The sequence below is a fragment of the Haliotis asinina genome, chromosome 4, assembly GCF_037392515.1.
Source record: "Haliotis asinina isolate JCU_RB_2024 chromosome 4, JCU_Hal_asi_v2, whole genome shotgun sequence".
NCBI lineage: Eukaryota > Metazoa > Mollusca > Gastropoda > Lepetellida > Haliotidae > Haliotis > Haliotis asinina.
The window spans coordinates 16,854,503-16,872,121 of NC_090283.1; the positions used below are offsets into that span (position 1 = coordinate 16,854,503).

At 42.0% G+C, this 17,619-nt stretch overlaps 1 pseudogene; it reads left to right on the top strand.

Annotated features, from left to right (window-relative positions):
• Nucleotides 1-17,619, top strand: part of LOC137280809 (uncharacterized) — a 56,071-nt pseudogene that overhangs the window by 22,996 nt on the left and 15,456 nt on the right.

The window sequence follows — 17,619 nt, forward strand, 5'->3', positions numbered from 1 at the left end:
ATGTAGTACCTGCACAGGGCAGTTTCTGTCATATAGAAGATTTGGTCGGGTGTGAAGATAGTAACAGACTTCGTTTTTATTTTCCATGTATTGATCGCATTGATATAATATAACATTCGAGTATATGTGGCCGCTGAAACCATGTTCAAAATTGTGCAACATTATCCTTCTCCCCCTCCATGAACACAATGTAGGAAAACTATTCTGAATGTTGCTACACCCTCACAATTATATCAACTAGCTCCTGGCTCCTGGACACCAGTTAATTCCGGGATTTGCCTCTAGTAAATGGTTCAGGCGAACGACTGGCCACTTTTCAGTAATTTGTATGCCGTGTCCATGAATTAAAAAGCCCGTCATGGATGAAATGGTTTGGTTTAGTTTGGTCGCTGTTCAAGGTCTCACACAGCAATGTTCTTGCTTTATGCGGCGGTCTGTGAATGATCCAGACAATCCAGTGATCAACAGCATGAATCTTAATGTATGTAGTTGGGATACGGAGACATGTGACAACCATGTGAGAAAGAGCCTGACCACCCGATCAATTCTAAGCCCAGATTTTCAGGGGGTTGTCATGGACAGACGGACGCACGCACGCACGCACGCAGACACGCACAGAGACCAAATACATGTATAGCTTATAAATTCCAATCATCTTGATATAATAAAGCATGTGTGGTTGTTTTGCCAATGACACAATGTACATAGCATGTCCAACGTTGTCCAACATGTTGCAACATTGGCCGGAGTCAAGCGACCATTCTGCCTTACCGCCCATGAGATACGAGATTTATTCATCCCCTCCGTTACAACAATGTAGTTAGAATTTCAATGTAAACCTCGAAAGGAGAGGAGCCAGTGTTGAGTAGCCAACAGGTCTTTACATGTATGCTTACGGACCGTTCATACGTTGTGGGTAAGTGCGTGTGCGTGTGTGTGTGCGTGTGCGTGTGTGCGTGCGTGCGTGTGTGTGCGTGGGCGTGCGCGCGCGTGTGTGCGTGTGTGTGTGCGTGTGTGTGTCTGAGGAAGAAAGTGATGTTCTCGGGCGTTTATTCTTATTGGAAATGTGTGAGAGGTATAATCCCTTTCTTGCAAATCCTGATGATGATGATAGGTATCAATGTAGCATTTGATCTGGGCCTCAATGGGTTGCACTTTAAACAAATTGTTAAGAAACTGCAAAAGTACGCCCTTCAAGAAATATCACAGGTAACATGTCACATTTACCAACAACACCACACATAATAAAAAAATAAGGTGAGTAATTACCTTGAACATCGATGAACTACCGCATACTTGTGTTTGTGATTCATCTGTGATCAAGAATTGTAACGAAGCATGAGGTTGATACTCAAATTTTGGTAAGGCTTAAACATTTCTGCAATGCTTAAGCCTACAATCACCCAGATTAGTGTACATTGTATATACATTCCATATATCTTTAAAACGTGTCATTGGACCACGTGTTTCATGCTTCTAAAAGTGCTGTTTGTGTGATGCGTAAGATTAAAGTGTATGAAAATATTACACACAACGTAGATGCAGATTAAAAGCTAATTCTGACATTGATTTGACATATGGCAGACAGAGGTTTGAGTGAGTGAGTTTTAGTTTTACGCCGCACTCGTGAACGGGGCATCAAAGATTATTACCTGGATGGTTTTACTAGAGAGCTAACCTTCTGAGAAACCATACCGCGTTTTATTATGCCGAGCGCCAGGCACGGCAATAGCAAGTAATATCACTTTAGTGTTATGTGATGAAGTTTGGGATGATGAATGCATTGATAACAACAGACTTGAGCTGCTGATAAAGACACTGATTTTTATGTTACTGTTAAAGGTTCACCTGAATGATGTCTTTGGTGTGCCACACTTATCATGTGAATGGCCTTGGGTCAGTTCTCCTGTCACCATGTAGCTGCTGCACTTCTCTTTGGGTAAGTTTCAATGACAGACAGACAGAGGGCTAACTGTCGATATGGATGTTGTGGCTTAGTGTGTTGTGGGCGCAGTCTGTTTGATAACATTTTAGACTGATGAATTGCTCGCCCACACAAAATCGAATAACTGCAACAGAACCACATTTTGCACAGTCACAGACCAACTCTGATTTCTTGTCTCATAAGTTTGTTGATAACCTGGCTGTTAGAACACATTATTGATATATTACTATATTGCAGAAATTGTATATACATGTAGATAGAACTCCCCTTGGAGCTATAGTGAGAGAGTTTAGTTGTACGCCGCACTTGGCAATATTGGCGGTGGTTGTAAATGACCGAGTCTGCACCAGACAATCCAGTGATCAATAGCATGAACATCGATCTGCGCAATTGGGAACTGATGACGTGTCAACTAAGTCAGCGAGCCTGACCACCCGATCCCGTTAGTCGCCTTTTACCACAATATCAGAATATTTGCAGGTGGTTGGTTTGAGGTTTTCCGGGTTTCCTTGTTTGTTTCGTTTCTTTTTTTATTTTTGTGCATGGTAATGTAATTGTTATTAACTCCAATCTGTTCTCAAAAGTGTATTCACCAACATTTACAACTGTTTTATAATTCGTTTGTTTCTTGTAATACCAGGGGCGGTGGGGTTTTCCTTCATCTAATCAGCTTCTAAAATGCCTTTCACAAAAGTGATCATGTACATGTATTTTGGAATCAGCATATTTTGAGCTCGCTCACTCACTCACTCACTCACTCACTCACTCACTCACTCACTCACTCACTCACTCACTCACTCACTCACAGGCCAGGGCGTTTCCGGAGCATCATCACCGACTCCGCGAAGACGGTCACATACCGCCAGGTACCCGCTGTTGCTATTGGCGACTTCATCGTGTGCGCAGACTGCATCGCAGTGGACATATACAACATCATTTTAGACGCTTTGCCCCCAAAACCTCGATATCCAAATACCAGAGGTGAGAACTGTTCCTTCACGTTTTCTAACGTTTAGGTGCCTGTAAAGTCTAGGTGTCTGTAACGTGTAGGTCACTGTAACGTCAAGGTGTCTGTAACGTTAAGGTGTCTGTAACGTTAAGATCACTGTAACGTTAAGGTGTCTGTAAGCTCACTGTAACGTTAAGGTGTCTGTAACGTTAAGGTGTCTGTAACGTTAAGGTGTCTGTAACGTTAAGCGACCGACCGATGGCTCGAAGAGTAAGTGGCTGGGTTGGGGTTAAGCTGCTTTAAGTAATATTCGAACAATATTCCTGCCTGCACTGTCTTTCTGTTCAATCAAGAATTGACTATAAATTATTGGGGTTTTTTTTGTGTGTGTGTACAAACCTTCAAAGACGCAGTTCCGGAATGCTTAGAATTGCCCCTAACGCCCCAGAAAGCCAACTCGTCATGAAATTGCTCTTCATGGCTCGTTTTGGAAGGAAACCCTTTGCTTGTTCTACCCCTCTACTTTGGAACTCTCTCCATAAAACCATTAAATCAGCAGTTGACTTTAATTCTCTCAAACGCTTACTCAAAACGGACCTGTTTTCACTGTATTGTGACATGCCACTATTACCTCATTGTATATATTATATGTATCCATTCACTGTGTTAGCACTTTGAACATGTGGAAAGGCCGCATTATACATTCACATTTATTAATATTATTTTTATTGTTACCATGGTGACACCGGAAATGGGCTTCAAACATTGTACCCACGCGGGGAGTCAATTTGCTCCAAGAATACTAGAGATAAATAAATTGGTAAAACTAGCAAATTTCACAAACATTAAGAACTATTAACCGGATATCTTGCATAGTGAGTAATGCCGACAGGAAAAATAATATACGCCGGCTTAGGAGATTACATTCATTCATCGATTAAAATCACCCCAGTGTCAGTGAGGCTGGAATATATTTTAGCAAGCGGCATATGTCACTTGTCAGCTGTCTTGAAAAGACTTAATTTCATAAAACGTTTAACCTTTTTTAAACTTACACATAAATCAGTCACGAACAAGTATCAATTTCATGAAAGTGTACGGTATCTGTCATCATGTTTTCCGTGTATTTCGTTGTGTCCAGCCTCCTAGGTTCGAATCCCGTACCGTATGGAATATGCTGTTGAAAGCAGCGGAAATCCAAGTTCTGCAGCCATGGTATACAATCAGCTTGCCCCAAAAACATGCTGTAAAACTGAACTTGAACAAAAAAAACTGAAACTCAAGACACAATACACAATAATGATTCAGTGCATCTCACCTAGTAAACATTTATCGTTTTTATATTTGGCATAAATGAAATTTTCCCTCTATGAAAGGATCCACGTAACGTCACAGCATATTTTGTTACAGAAACTTAACACAATTCCTGCTTATTCCGTTCCCTTACGCCAAAGTGACGCGATACAGTATTTCCTTCAAAGAGATGGTCTCCCAGCAATATTTGACCTACATTTGCGTGTTTGATGTTAAACTAGGATCTCTTTCCCCGATCTATTTTGATTGATCTGTTTCTATTAAAGGAAAAGTTTTTTACGACTTGGTTGCCATAGATGTGTAACTGATATGAAATGACAACAAAAAATGAACTAAAAGACGGAAGTAGGACATGAGGCTGCTGGGAAAAAAGTAGGCCCAAAGACAATAGCGGTTAACGCCCTTGATCGTCACGCAGAAGTTAAGATCTCCACGTATGTACAATGTGTGAAGCCATTTCTGGTGTCCCTCGTGATATTGATGGAATATTGCTTAAAGCGTCGTAAAACCTATTCATTTATTGGGTCACAAGGGTATTTGGACAATGTCAATTGTCCTCGAACATTGCATTATGCACATTCTGATATGAATTCCAGGACTCTTCGACCCAAGAACTTATCAGTCTCAGTTCGTCCACCTGTTAACTGCCTTTCAAGAACTGAATTCTGTTGAATTCTCAGCATAAACCTCTCTGATTCTATGACAACTTTGTCAGGATACCAAGTCTTCTAAACCCACCCAACGGACACGGGCACATCATAAATATTCATTATTTTATCATAACAGTTACATAATGTTTAGACCCGTGAAGGTCCGCGGTAGAATAGGCCTTCATCAACCCATGTTTGCCATAAAAGGCGACTGTGCTTGTCACAGCTTGAAATGCCGATGACGTCATATTTATGTTTATTTTCTGACCAACAATATGTCAATTCACATGGGCGTGTGAACATTTTCCCCGACGTTTTCCCTTCACAGAGACAACAGAATCCGACATTTCTATCGCAGTCTCAACACCTGCACAAGGTAATGCCATGTTTAGTTTAAATGCCTCTCCCCCCGCCCCCCTCCCGGAATATGTGGATTAATGTGATTTCATTCCCCGAACTGAGTGGTGATCCTGTGCATAAAGCTTAGGTCATAACCAGGTAAAGTTGAGCAACCATGGGCACAGGCAGTGCACGGATGGGTCACCGGCAGCTTAATTCCTGAGAGTTTCTAGGACTTCAGTCCTGTCCCACAACCAAGCACATGACACATGTGCCCCTGTTCACCCAGCAGAAAATGGGTACCCGGTGGGATAAGTAACCTTCTAGCGCCTAACAGGCAGCTTGGGTTATCCGGGGTAATAATCTGCCTGCTTTGACTGTTAACGCTATGAGCATTCACCCCGTGAGTGGAGTTTGGCGCATTATAAATTTCTGCGATTCAGGGGGTTATGTGTGTGTTTTGGGCATGACGTATCTTCGGATTATATTCTTTAAAAGCCTGATCCAGCTAAGTAACGTTAAAACTATTACAAATCTGGATGTGTTAATTATATTCCTCAACTTCAGCAGCTACAATCCACACCACTTCGTCTACGACCGTCACTACACAAGATCCGACTGCAACATCAAAACAATCAGGCACCCCACCAACCACGATGACAGCAGCAGCTCCGACCGATCGGACGTCATGTGAGTAGGACGACAGTTTATTAACTCACTTCCGAAAGTATCCCCACTATGGCTGAGAAAAGAACGGTTGGTGGGTTATCCGTGTAGGATAACACATGATCCTCGAACATTATGACGAAGTAAGGATGCTTTCCCGAGGGAATGCCCAAGGGACGACCATTGATCCACAGGTGTCCCATACACACACACGCACGCACGCACGCACGCACGCACGCACACACACACACACGTATGCGCAGACACGCTCGTACGCATGCAGAAGCAGGCACGTAATTTTAGTAATAAGAAAGGGAGGACACACTCTATATTATGAATGGCGATTTCTATTTTTATGATGCGACGTCAGATTCCTCTACCGTTGTCAAGCTACACTGGAAACACCGCATCGCAGACTTTCTTAATAGTCATCTGATCTGACATGTCAATCAACGGGTTAACGAACGCAGAATTCAACCCCATCGTCAGATAGTCGTAATTGTGCTTTGATGCTGACGTCGACAACATTATACCCCTTGAACTCCTGCGTTGTTGCCAACAACGTTGCGTTTTATAGTGTCCCCGGGGCCATGACGTCATTGCATTGTCTCGTTCCAGCACCACTAACAAGTAACGACATCTCATCGACGACCAACAAAGAAGCGTCTTCATTATCAACCATCACTATGAATAAAGCTTCAAACATGACAACAACGTCTGTGACTATGTTACCGTCTGCAGCAATGACAGCAGCTACAAGAGTTACGACAACGACAACCACTCCAAGTACACGTTTTCATTCAGAACATCTATCAATTACGTGTGTACTACTTTATTTTCTAAGGTTATTTTTACATTTGCGTGATGCACAAACCTGGTTCTAATATATGTCAAGTGTATGCCTATAAAGAATTTAATATCTCCTTATGTAAACTTGGACAGTGCGGAATGTCATAATATGCAATCCAGAAAACGTTCAAAGAACATGTGGAATTTACAATTTCGGATAATTATATGACGGCTTTAGGGGAGTTATGTCCCTTTGTTGTATGAGGATCCGATATCGTACATCATACTTTCCCCTTTTATAGTTCTGATATTTCATTGTACCTTTCCCTACCGGTACCAAAAGAGGCAATAAATTCGATTCTGTGTTATTTTTGTCTAACTCTGGATGAGTCGATGTAAAGGTATCGCGGTAGACTCACTTCAGTTAGTTCAGCCAGCTAAATGTCGTGTTCCTAGCATGTTTTGCAGTATGCGAAAATATACGTGAACACGACAGTTAATTTTCGGTTGTCCCCACTCTAGCACCCGTGCCCAAACAACACAGTAAGAGGTGACTTAATGAGTCGGGTGGTGAGGTTCGTCGATGTGGTTGATATCGCGGCATCATCCACGACGGTGAGGATCGGTGCTCGTGATGTCGATCATTCGTATATCTTGCCCTGTGTTTAACCTTCTGTAGCCGAACATGTTGCCGATGTGGAAGAAAACAACCATAATACAAAACAAAAACAAATCCCCCAAAACGACAATAACACGCACGCACGCACGCACGCACACACACACACACACACCGAAACTGCAACAAAACAAAATAAAAGAAACAAACGTGAAAACAAACAAAAACAAAATCCCTAACCCCACCCTCCTATAAAAAGTTTTAAAAATGGATAAAAAAGAGCTAAAAATCACTAAAAAGAAGAAACATATGAAAAATAAACGACGTTCTTCTCCTGTTTTCAGCTGTCTATATGAACAGCACGACGACCTCTATCGGTGCCGTCGACGCAGTGATGACATGCGCAGTTAGATCTGCCAACGTTTGGAACCATCTCCTCGTTACACACGATACCCCAACCGAGGTTGTTCCGATTGTCACACTTAATCCGAATGGGAGTTATTCGATTGCTAAGGAAGAAGTCAAATCGAATTTGATTGTCACAGTCGACGCAAGAGACGAGAGTGTAATTTTGACCTTGACATTCAAAAACGTCACGGGTAGTGACGAGGGGAACTACGCCTGCAAGTTGTTCACTACCGTGGATATTTACACTGCGCATGTGCTGTTGGAGATCATTAGTAAGTAGTAAGTGCACGTGTTTTGAAAACATTTTCCAGTCTTTTTCAAGATCCAGTGTTAGCCAGGACCGCCTGCACAAAGCGATCTCAGGACTACGTTAAAGAACTCCCATACACGGTGGCTTAAGATAGTCATAGCGCTAAGATCGCTTTCTTCTGGTGGGCCCAGATCTAGATGTCATAACTGGTGAGCTGAGTGAGGTCAGTTGAGTGAACGGGGCATCAAAGATTATTGCCTGGATGGTTTTACTAGAGAGTTAACCATCTGAGAAACCATACCGCGTTTTATTATGCCGAGGGCCAGGCACGCAATAGCAAGTACCATCACTTCAGTGTTACGTGAGTGAGTGAGTTTAGTTGTTCGCAACACTCAGCAATATTCCAGCTATATGGCGGCGGTCTATAAATAATCGAGTCTGGACCAGACAATTCAGTGATTAACAACATGAGCATCGATCTGCACAATTGGGAACCGTTGACATGTGACAACCAAGTCAGCAAACCTGACCACCCGATCCCGTTAGTCGCCTCTTAAGACAAGCATAGTCGCCTCGGGACCTTCACGGGTTTAGTGTTACGTGTGATCGAGTGAAAGAGTGATTGAGAATTCAACGTTATTGTGTGAGTTGGCGGGTTGATGGATAGCTGTCTGGTTGGCAGAGTGAGTGGGTGGGTGGCTCAGTAGATGGGATGAGTGAGGGAGTGAGAGGTGAGTTGTTTGACCGAGTAAATGAACAATGGAGGGAGAGGAAAAGTGTGCACAGTTTTGTTTACTGGTTCTTACTTTATCCTTTCATAGATATTTTATTCAGATGGTATTTGGTAGTTACAATGGCCAGGGAGGGCGGGATAGACTAGTGGTTCGATTCTTGTACAATGTATGAAGTCTTGAAATTCCTGACACATTGTTCAAAGCGGCGTAAAACCATATTCACTCACTCAAGCCATCATCGGCCGAGTTGGTCATATCTTTAGGATCTGAACAACTAAGAAACTACTCAATGTGGACCGCCGTATCCTGTGTATGAGAGCAGAAAGTCATGGTTCTGACCTAATCCGTGTCATCCGAAAATTGTCGCTCTCTCACTCCTTTTTACCGACTGAAATTGTATTTTTCTCCCGACTGGCATTCCGACACAGCCTCATCTTAGTCTTCCTGTCGAGCTGATTGCAAACCGGAAAACCAAAGAACCAATCAGCTGCGTTGGCAACGTGGGTTACCCAGAGGGCTTTCTGTTTCTGCAAATGAAGTCCAAATCTTCACCCCATTTCATCACATTTCCGGCCCACGTGACCTACGACCGCCATGAATGTCACGAAAGTCCAGCTGATTGGTTTCTCCCCAACGCTGGAAGCCAATGGAACTATCATTCGTTGTGCTATAGAAAATAGTCGTCTGCTGTCCGGTGACGATGATGTGTCCGCTGCTACCGTCATGGTGGTACTGCCAGGTAATACCTTTGTCCTGTTCAAACCTAGATATCGGTCCGATTCTAGATTAGACAAAGCGTAGAAACAGCCTCGTAGAGAACGATTTCACGTTGCTGGAACGTCGTGATCATGTTAGGGTGACGTTGTAACAGCGTTATGGCACTGCGTCCATGCAACGTTGTCCTGTGGACGTCCAGTAATCTTGTTCCAACATCGTGGCCAATCGCTGTAGAACGTCATTTTCACTTAGCCACAGAGTTGGGGAACGATGTATTTTACAAGGAGGGGAACGTCGTTTACAAAAACAGTAGGGGATAATGAACGTTCAATTTGGATAGGCAGAGTAAAGTTATCAAACGTTTCAAGGACAGACATCTTATGAATGCACCACCATTTCCCTCTACTACCACCCTTAAACAAATGGTAATTCACTCTCAAAACATTCAATAATATCATGTTAACATTGACTGACTCTGATAAAGCTCCTAAATATTTTTAATCGTAAAAAAAGAAAATAATGATCCCCTACTTTTTAAAAGAGTATAATAGCAGCAGTGATATATCAGAATGCAGATGCTGGCACGCATGTGTTGTACATAAATTGGAATCTACTTCACACCTGCAAAACAGATCATACCAAGCGGAAAGGGCCCGAATCATCCCTCGTAGGTTTATGTATTAATACACTAATCACAGAAACCGCTCAATCCTGAAACTGCTGGCCACGTTCACTGTAAACAACCAAGGGAAGTAACTCCATACCCCTGTAAAACAATATGGTTTCAGAAATTTCTACACACGCATTGAACCGTAAACGATACAGTTTTTAACTGGGCAAGCACAGACCCTCCTGTGGAACAATGCCCCCAAATCCCCATTGATTACGACCCATGAAAAAAAAAATCACGTCATCGTATCCAGTGCTCATGATGTCAGTCACTGGATTGTCTGGTATAGCTGGCATGTTGCCGAGTACGGCGTTAGACAACAAACACAACAGTCCTATGATTGTCACACGACGTCAAGAGAGACACAAATCGTTTGCGCAGCACTCCCATAGCACGTTATAAACAAATACGTGTCTATGAAATCAATATCTGGCTAGACCTTCCAAGTAGATGCTTGTCGCTATGGACGAGTTAATGATGCACAGAGACGCTGTAATCCGCCTGTCTAATTCCATCAACTGAGTCAACGGGCATGTGTGTTTTAGCAATTGAATCCTTTCCGTGGTGTTTGTTCGTATATTCGCTCTACACGAATGTTTGGAGAAGAGAATGATATAGAAAATAATCTTGGTTATCAATGATTTTTGAGTGGTCTTTTCGTACATGTTTCGCAGTCAGGGTGCCCTTGACGCCAAATGGAATCCGTTTTGACCGGTTGACAAGACAGGTTGTCTTCACGCAGTGACGTTTTATATTAACGGGAGTAAGTGTTGGGAAGGACATCCTCGAGTGTATGCACAGGATAACCTCTAGGGCGATATAAACTTCCAACGGTCGAGGCCTCCGAAAGCTTTGGAATATCGTGGGGGATAGGCGGTAAGTTGCTTACAAATTGAAGAGTGTGGATATTCCAGAGGCACCAACATTTTTCAGCTCCAAATAGTTACATTGCCTGGTAAAAAAAACAAAAAAACCCAAAAAACAGTATTAAATTTCACGGTCGACAATTAAGATCATGGCTAATAGATTATGCAGCCGTGAGTTAAACACGTGAGGATCTGGGTTATGACTGGCCTTCAACACCCCACGCTTGCCGCAAGAGGCGTCGCGCGGTCAGGCTCACGCTCTCGTGGCTGATTCAGATCAGCGTGCCCCAGTTATGTACATTGATGCTCAAGGTGTTGATCACTGAATAATCTGACCCAGACTCGCATATTTATAGACAGCTGTAAATTATTCAATAAGCAGTTGAATTTCTTTTATCTGACTGGTTATCGATAGGGGTTTTCTTGAGGATTTCTTCCCATCGGCCAATCAGTACTAGCGTACTATTTACCCGCTACTAATTATAGTTACGTCATAGCTTCGACGTAAGTACAGATTAAACGGAAAATTACAGATTTTGAGAAGACAGAATTGTTATCAATCGCAACGCCATAGAATCACTAACACTATGGTAGTAATATTATCACATAATCGCATGCTAACAATTTCAGAAATCCGTACTCTCACCGAAAACGTCATACAGACGTAATTTGGGGTGGAAAATCGTAAGAAACGCGAAAAAATTCGTTTGCGTAAACACCTGCTTCTTTTCACAACAAAGTCGCCTAAATTACAATCATAAATACCCCACTTAACATATATGTGTTAATGACCCAGTTCTAGCGAACACGTGATCTCACAGCCCTTTTCTTGCTTTAGAGGTGATTTTTTTGTTTCGCTCGTTCGATGAATAGACGTGCATGGATATTAGCCTATCCTTAGCGTGATACTGCCACGCCCAAGTAATTATGTAATTTTAGTCATTTAGTCATTTTAGTTCTCACTACACGAGGCTGTTTAGCTATGGCTATGAGATTAGATTTGTTTGGAGTTAAAGGTTGTAGTTGGCTATGTTCCAGCTGCATGAGCCCGTGATTTAACATGGCGCGTTAGGGTAGCTCAGTGGGTAAAGCGTTCGCTCGTCACGCCGAAGATCCGGGTTCGATTCCCAACATGGGTACAATGTGTGAATACCATTTCTGGTGTGCCCACCTTGATATTGCATGAATATTGCTGAAAGCTGCCCAAAACTATATTCACTCACTCACTGCGATTTAATCTAACAGGAAATGCACACTATAACTCAGCATTATCAGGACAGGAGGATGTAAAATGGAAGCTGTTTTCATGATTTATTAATTAACTGTTCATTAGTTACTTAGTGAGTTGGAATTTCCGCCGTCGTACCAATATTCAAACAACATCATGACGGGGAACACCAGTAATCGGATTCACACCTTGTACCCATGTCGGGAATCGAACACGGGTCTGACGAGTGAACGTTTTAACTAACAGTCTACAGTCTACAGTCTACAATACTCCTGAACCATTTGATATGATACTGTGGCACTGTACTAGTCTAACTGGCGTCCAATTATCCGACATACTTTATTCATCGTCATACAAACTCGGATATCGGAACTACCAAAAGTAAACATTACCAGACGCGCTATGTGTACAAGACAATCAGCGGAACCAACTCAAGCTGTAGGAAAAAAAGGTCAATAATATTCAATATGAATATACCAATTTGCGGATCAAGAGAGACGGGGGAGCTTTGTTGGCCCCCATCTTACAAAGAAGTTCCTAGACATGGAGAAGCAGACACATTAGCAAAAATCATCCAGCCAAAGGGGAAATAAGTCTATGCCCCCCAGCAAACTGGCGATAAAAAACAAATTGAAGGCATCAAATGACATGCCAAAGAGCATAAGATCGGCAGATGGTTACACTAAATGCAACTTCAAACTCACAAATAGCGGTAATCAAGTTTAAATGAAATTGAAATTTTGAGAGTTACGGGGAGCTATCAAACGTTTTGAGCCTAAAAAAATTCTGACCTGCGCATGATAAAAATAACTGGACGATCTTGAAGAATGGTTTATATATAAAAGTGATACTGACATGTACACGTCGCAGGTTTCCGGTCACGTGGCGTCTTTATTGCATGTACTCAGCGATCTAAGAAATAGCCAGTGGTCAGCTGTCCAAAGTCCACCTGACTGTCAATCTGGCCAGCAATATAGTGATAAATCTGTGCCATCTGACTAGATGAAAATCTCAGATAAATTGATGAGGTCACTTATTAAAGATATTAAAAGATCGTCCGCCAAATTCCGTGATATTTATGATCTATTGTCACACGAAGATCGCTATATTTAAAAAGGTTTTACTAATCCTAGACAAGTATTAGATGCACCTGCGCAGTAAACATATATTTGACAAGTAGGCGGGGCAGGGAATATAGACGAATACACTTGGTTGGTACAGGTACACGAGGTAGATCAGGGAATAAGTATGTGCAATACATGCTGAACTCGTGGCGTGAACTCAATGTCGCTTCTGTTTAACACGTGTCCCGCAGACACGATTCGCAAGAGGACATTGACTTTGTCAAGTTGTAGACGACAACCTGTTTCACCCATTTTTGCAAATGGAATGTTCTGGAGGGCCTTCGCAAACTGGGGTCATTTGTCAGGTAGTGTCTCATCTAATACTGGTTCATCAGTAGCGTTGCGCAAGGGAGAGTAGGAACCATCAAAATACAAATGCAACGGTTAACAGCTTCAGCTGCCAAACATCACACCGATTCTGACCGATGAACATTCAGGTTTTGTTATTTACCGCCACCAGTGAAGTAGGATGTGGGTGGCGACACTTATACCTTCCAAGCCCTCTTGGACAGTGATTTTTCAAAATTAATTCATACCCTGAAGGTATGAGTCCCAGCATATGCCATGATAACCATGACGGCGGAATCAGTTTATTAACAGGAGCCATGCAGTTGGAAACGCTGGACCGCGGCGTTAAACAACAAACAAACAAACAAACAAAAGAAAACGAAGCACACAGCTAAACAATCTCATAAGAGGACAACTAATTATGATATATTTACTATGGGCGTGGCAGTATCACGGAAAGCTAATGTCTATATACGCCCATTCATTGAACGAGCAGCAACACCACGCGATTGACATGTCCCCAAGTTCCGTCGATTCATAGTACACCGAAGTCAGGCCGTGGACGACAACTGACGCTTACCCTTAATACTCCGTAAGCATTGTTGCAACTGTTTAGCAATATGGCTGATGATTTTTATGTTATTGTCCATCTACTTGGTATTATGTCCATCTTCTTGTCATTATCATCAGTAATACACCATGTCGTAAACATCATATTATTAATAATATGTCGCCAGTAATCCCTGGTTAAATCCCCGTCGTCCAATTATATGAATTATCATACTCGGCATACATCATGGATACTGCTCCGTCAGCAGGTTGTGCATCTTCTCATCTCGGGGATGGGGGTGGGGGGTTGAGTAGCCGAGCTGTTAAAGTGTTCCCTTGTCACGCCGAAGATCCGGGTTCGATTCCTCATGCATACAATATGTCTGGGCATTTTCTGGTGTTATCCTCCGTGATGTAATAGTTTAAAAAGCCGCTTAGAACTTATCTCACTTTTCTGGTGTTATCCACCGTGATAGTGATGTGATATTTTAAAAAGTGGCTTAGAACTAATCTCACTCACTTCTCATCTTATATGAACGTAGTCCCGGGTTCGATTCCCGTGAGGGATACAGTACCCGTATCCGTTGTCCCACGAGTATTGGTAATATGCGGCGTAAAACTCAAATACGTATCAAATACGCAGTAGACAATAGTGTCATATAAAAGCTGATTTGCTGATTTAAATTAATGTTGCCGTGTGAACGGTGCTATTTCTCTCTGAAAAGTTTGTAATTAAAATTTAAGGGAATGTTAACCTACTGAACTTCAATGTAACTGTTACATGGGATTTAAAGCCACAATGGCACACCACACTTCTCTAAAATATACAGTGGATTTCTCTCATTAATACCTAACCCCCCTACTCAGACCTACATAACAATAGTAAACGTACTAAGGCAGCGTTGCATAAAGTCGACTCTCGCGTCCTCTTCCGGATGAACATTATTTAAGCAAACCCTATAGAGTTATGAGACCCGTGAAGGTCCCGGGGTAGAATAGGTCTTCAGCAACCCATGCTTGCCATTAAAGGCGAGTAAGCTTGTCGGATGAGGCGACTTACCGGATCGGGTGGTCAGGCTCGCTGACTTGGTTGACACATGTCATCGGTTTCTAAGTTGCGTAGATCGATGCTCGTGCTGTTGTTCACTGGATTGTCTGGTTCAGAGTCGATTATTTACAGGCCGCCGCCATATAGCTCAGTGCTGCGTAAAACTAGACTCGCTCACTGAAATTTCAAGTTTGTGTCTTGAAATAACAAGGCACGTAAACATATTCCGGAGTAAGTGATTATTTTCAAATTTCAAGCTAGTGTCCTGAAATTTGCATGTAGCATCTTGTAATTTCAAAGTCCCTTTCACTATCTTAAAAGTTTAAGAACGGTATGGCCCCTAAGCCTTCCGCCCTTCCACTCAAGCCAGAAATACGCCAAAGAAAAGAAGAAAATACAGACATGACTTTTTTATTTGTAATATCCTTTGTCATAGCATGCATTTGACTTTATTCCAGCAAAACAAGGTTTATCCGCACGAAGCGCACATACAATCTCTAAAGTCTCTATCATCAATTGTGACTCCATTGTTTGGACCCAATACAGTTAAAGTCACATACTTCATTGCATGGGTATTTAAACTCTGATGGAACTCAGCTTATTTACAAGGATTGTGTAAGAATCATCTATCGTAATTTTCAGAATTTTGACTTCTTTCGAAAATGTTCGACCCGTTATAGCAATATTCATACAGATGAATTTTTTATTAGTCTTCAGTAGACTCTTGATGCATGAAATCACCGCATTAAGATAAAGGCGCATCTGTAGTCGTTTTTTGAGATAAAGAAATCTGACACAGATGTCTTATTTAGAGGACTTCCTGGTGTTCTATCTTACCACGCAGTGATTGAGGTTAGTTCTACGCCGCACTCAGTAATATTACAGCTGTATGGCTGTAAAAAATCGAGTCTGGACCAGGCAATCCAATGATCGACAGCATGAGCTTCGACCTGCGCAACTGGGAACCAGTGACACGTGTCAACCAAGACAGCAAACCTGAACACCCGTCCTGCTAGTCCTAGTCGCCTCTTACGACAAGCATAGTCTTCTTTTGTGGCAAGCATGGTTTGCTGAAGAGATATTCTACAGCGGATCTTTACGGCTCTTATAAGGCACGATCTCCTCGAGGGTAGACTAACGTTTAGTATAAAAATTTTAATTATATATAATTTTGGTGGTAACAAACAAATCTATTTAAACTGACACCTGTTTAAATGGAGATTCAGAACCTGAGGTAATAGAGGCTTGTTTCATTTCGGGCTTTCGCATTGCAGAGAGGCCTTGGTGTTGGGGAAAATACTATGTTCCAGGGTATGACGCCGGAGATGCCGTGTAGCAGCTACATATTAGTAAAATATTGATGAAGATAGAAGGTAGTGACGAAATAAAGAAAACTCACGTTGTAATAAGGAGAGAGATGGAGAAGAAATGAGTATAAAGATCTGGACACCAATCAATAAAACGTTATTAGTTGGTCCATTATAAACACTATTAATTATCTTAACCAGTTGTAAACAGCTAATGAGAGATTCTTTGTCAGGCGATGCACATGTGCTCAAAGCGTGCTGTGCATGTGACGAATGAACGTGATGTACTGAATGTATGGAGGATTTATCTGTGCCTTGAACCGCATCCTTCTTACACGAGGATGAGTGAGTGAGTTTGGTTTTACGTCGCTTTTAGCAATATTCCAGCAATATCACGGCGGGGGACACCAGAAAATGGGCCTCATACATTGTACCCATGTGGGGAATCGAACCCTTGTCTTCGGCGTGACGAGCGAACGCTTTAACCACTAGGCTACCCCACTGCCCTATACGAGGAGGAACAGTCAAGGAGCTTTGTCCCACAATATAGAACTCCTTTATCGTATGAATACTTGATACGTTGTACGAATACTTTTGATATTATTATTCCTCATCGGGAGATTTCTTCATCGGGATGAATGAGCAAGAATGATCTCTGAAACGCCGAATAGAGCATTACTAAGAAGTTGTTATCAATTAAACATATCATGTATTCACGTTCTTCTAACTTTTAAATGGCTATATATGGCATGAAGCGGGGCAGTGGGTTGGTTTGGCATCTAAAGCTTTAAACTTTGTTTTTTGTTCTTAAGATCAGGGTTTAGTACTCAAAATCTCAACTATCAACTTAAAATTCGCCAGTTAGTCAGTCTTTCAATCCACTACTAGTTCAGTGGATCAACTAATCGGTAGTCATTCGTACCAATTATGCAATTCAATCAATCAATCAATCAATCAATCAATCAGTCCGTGAGGTAATTTATCAATATCTTACCTGATCATTAACCCAAAGGTTCATTCACTCTACTAATAATTACATCAATCACTTAATGTATCGTTGAACCAATCATTCCACCGACGGTTCAATCAGTGACTTAAGGTATCAGTTAATGAATCATTCAACCGATCGTTCAATCAATCAGTTAACACATTGTTCAAGAAA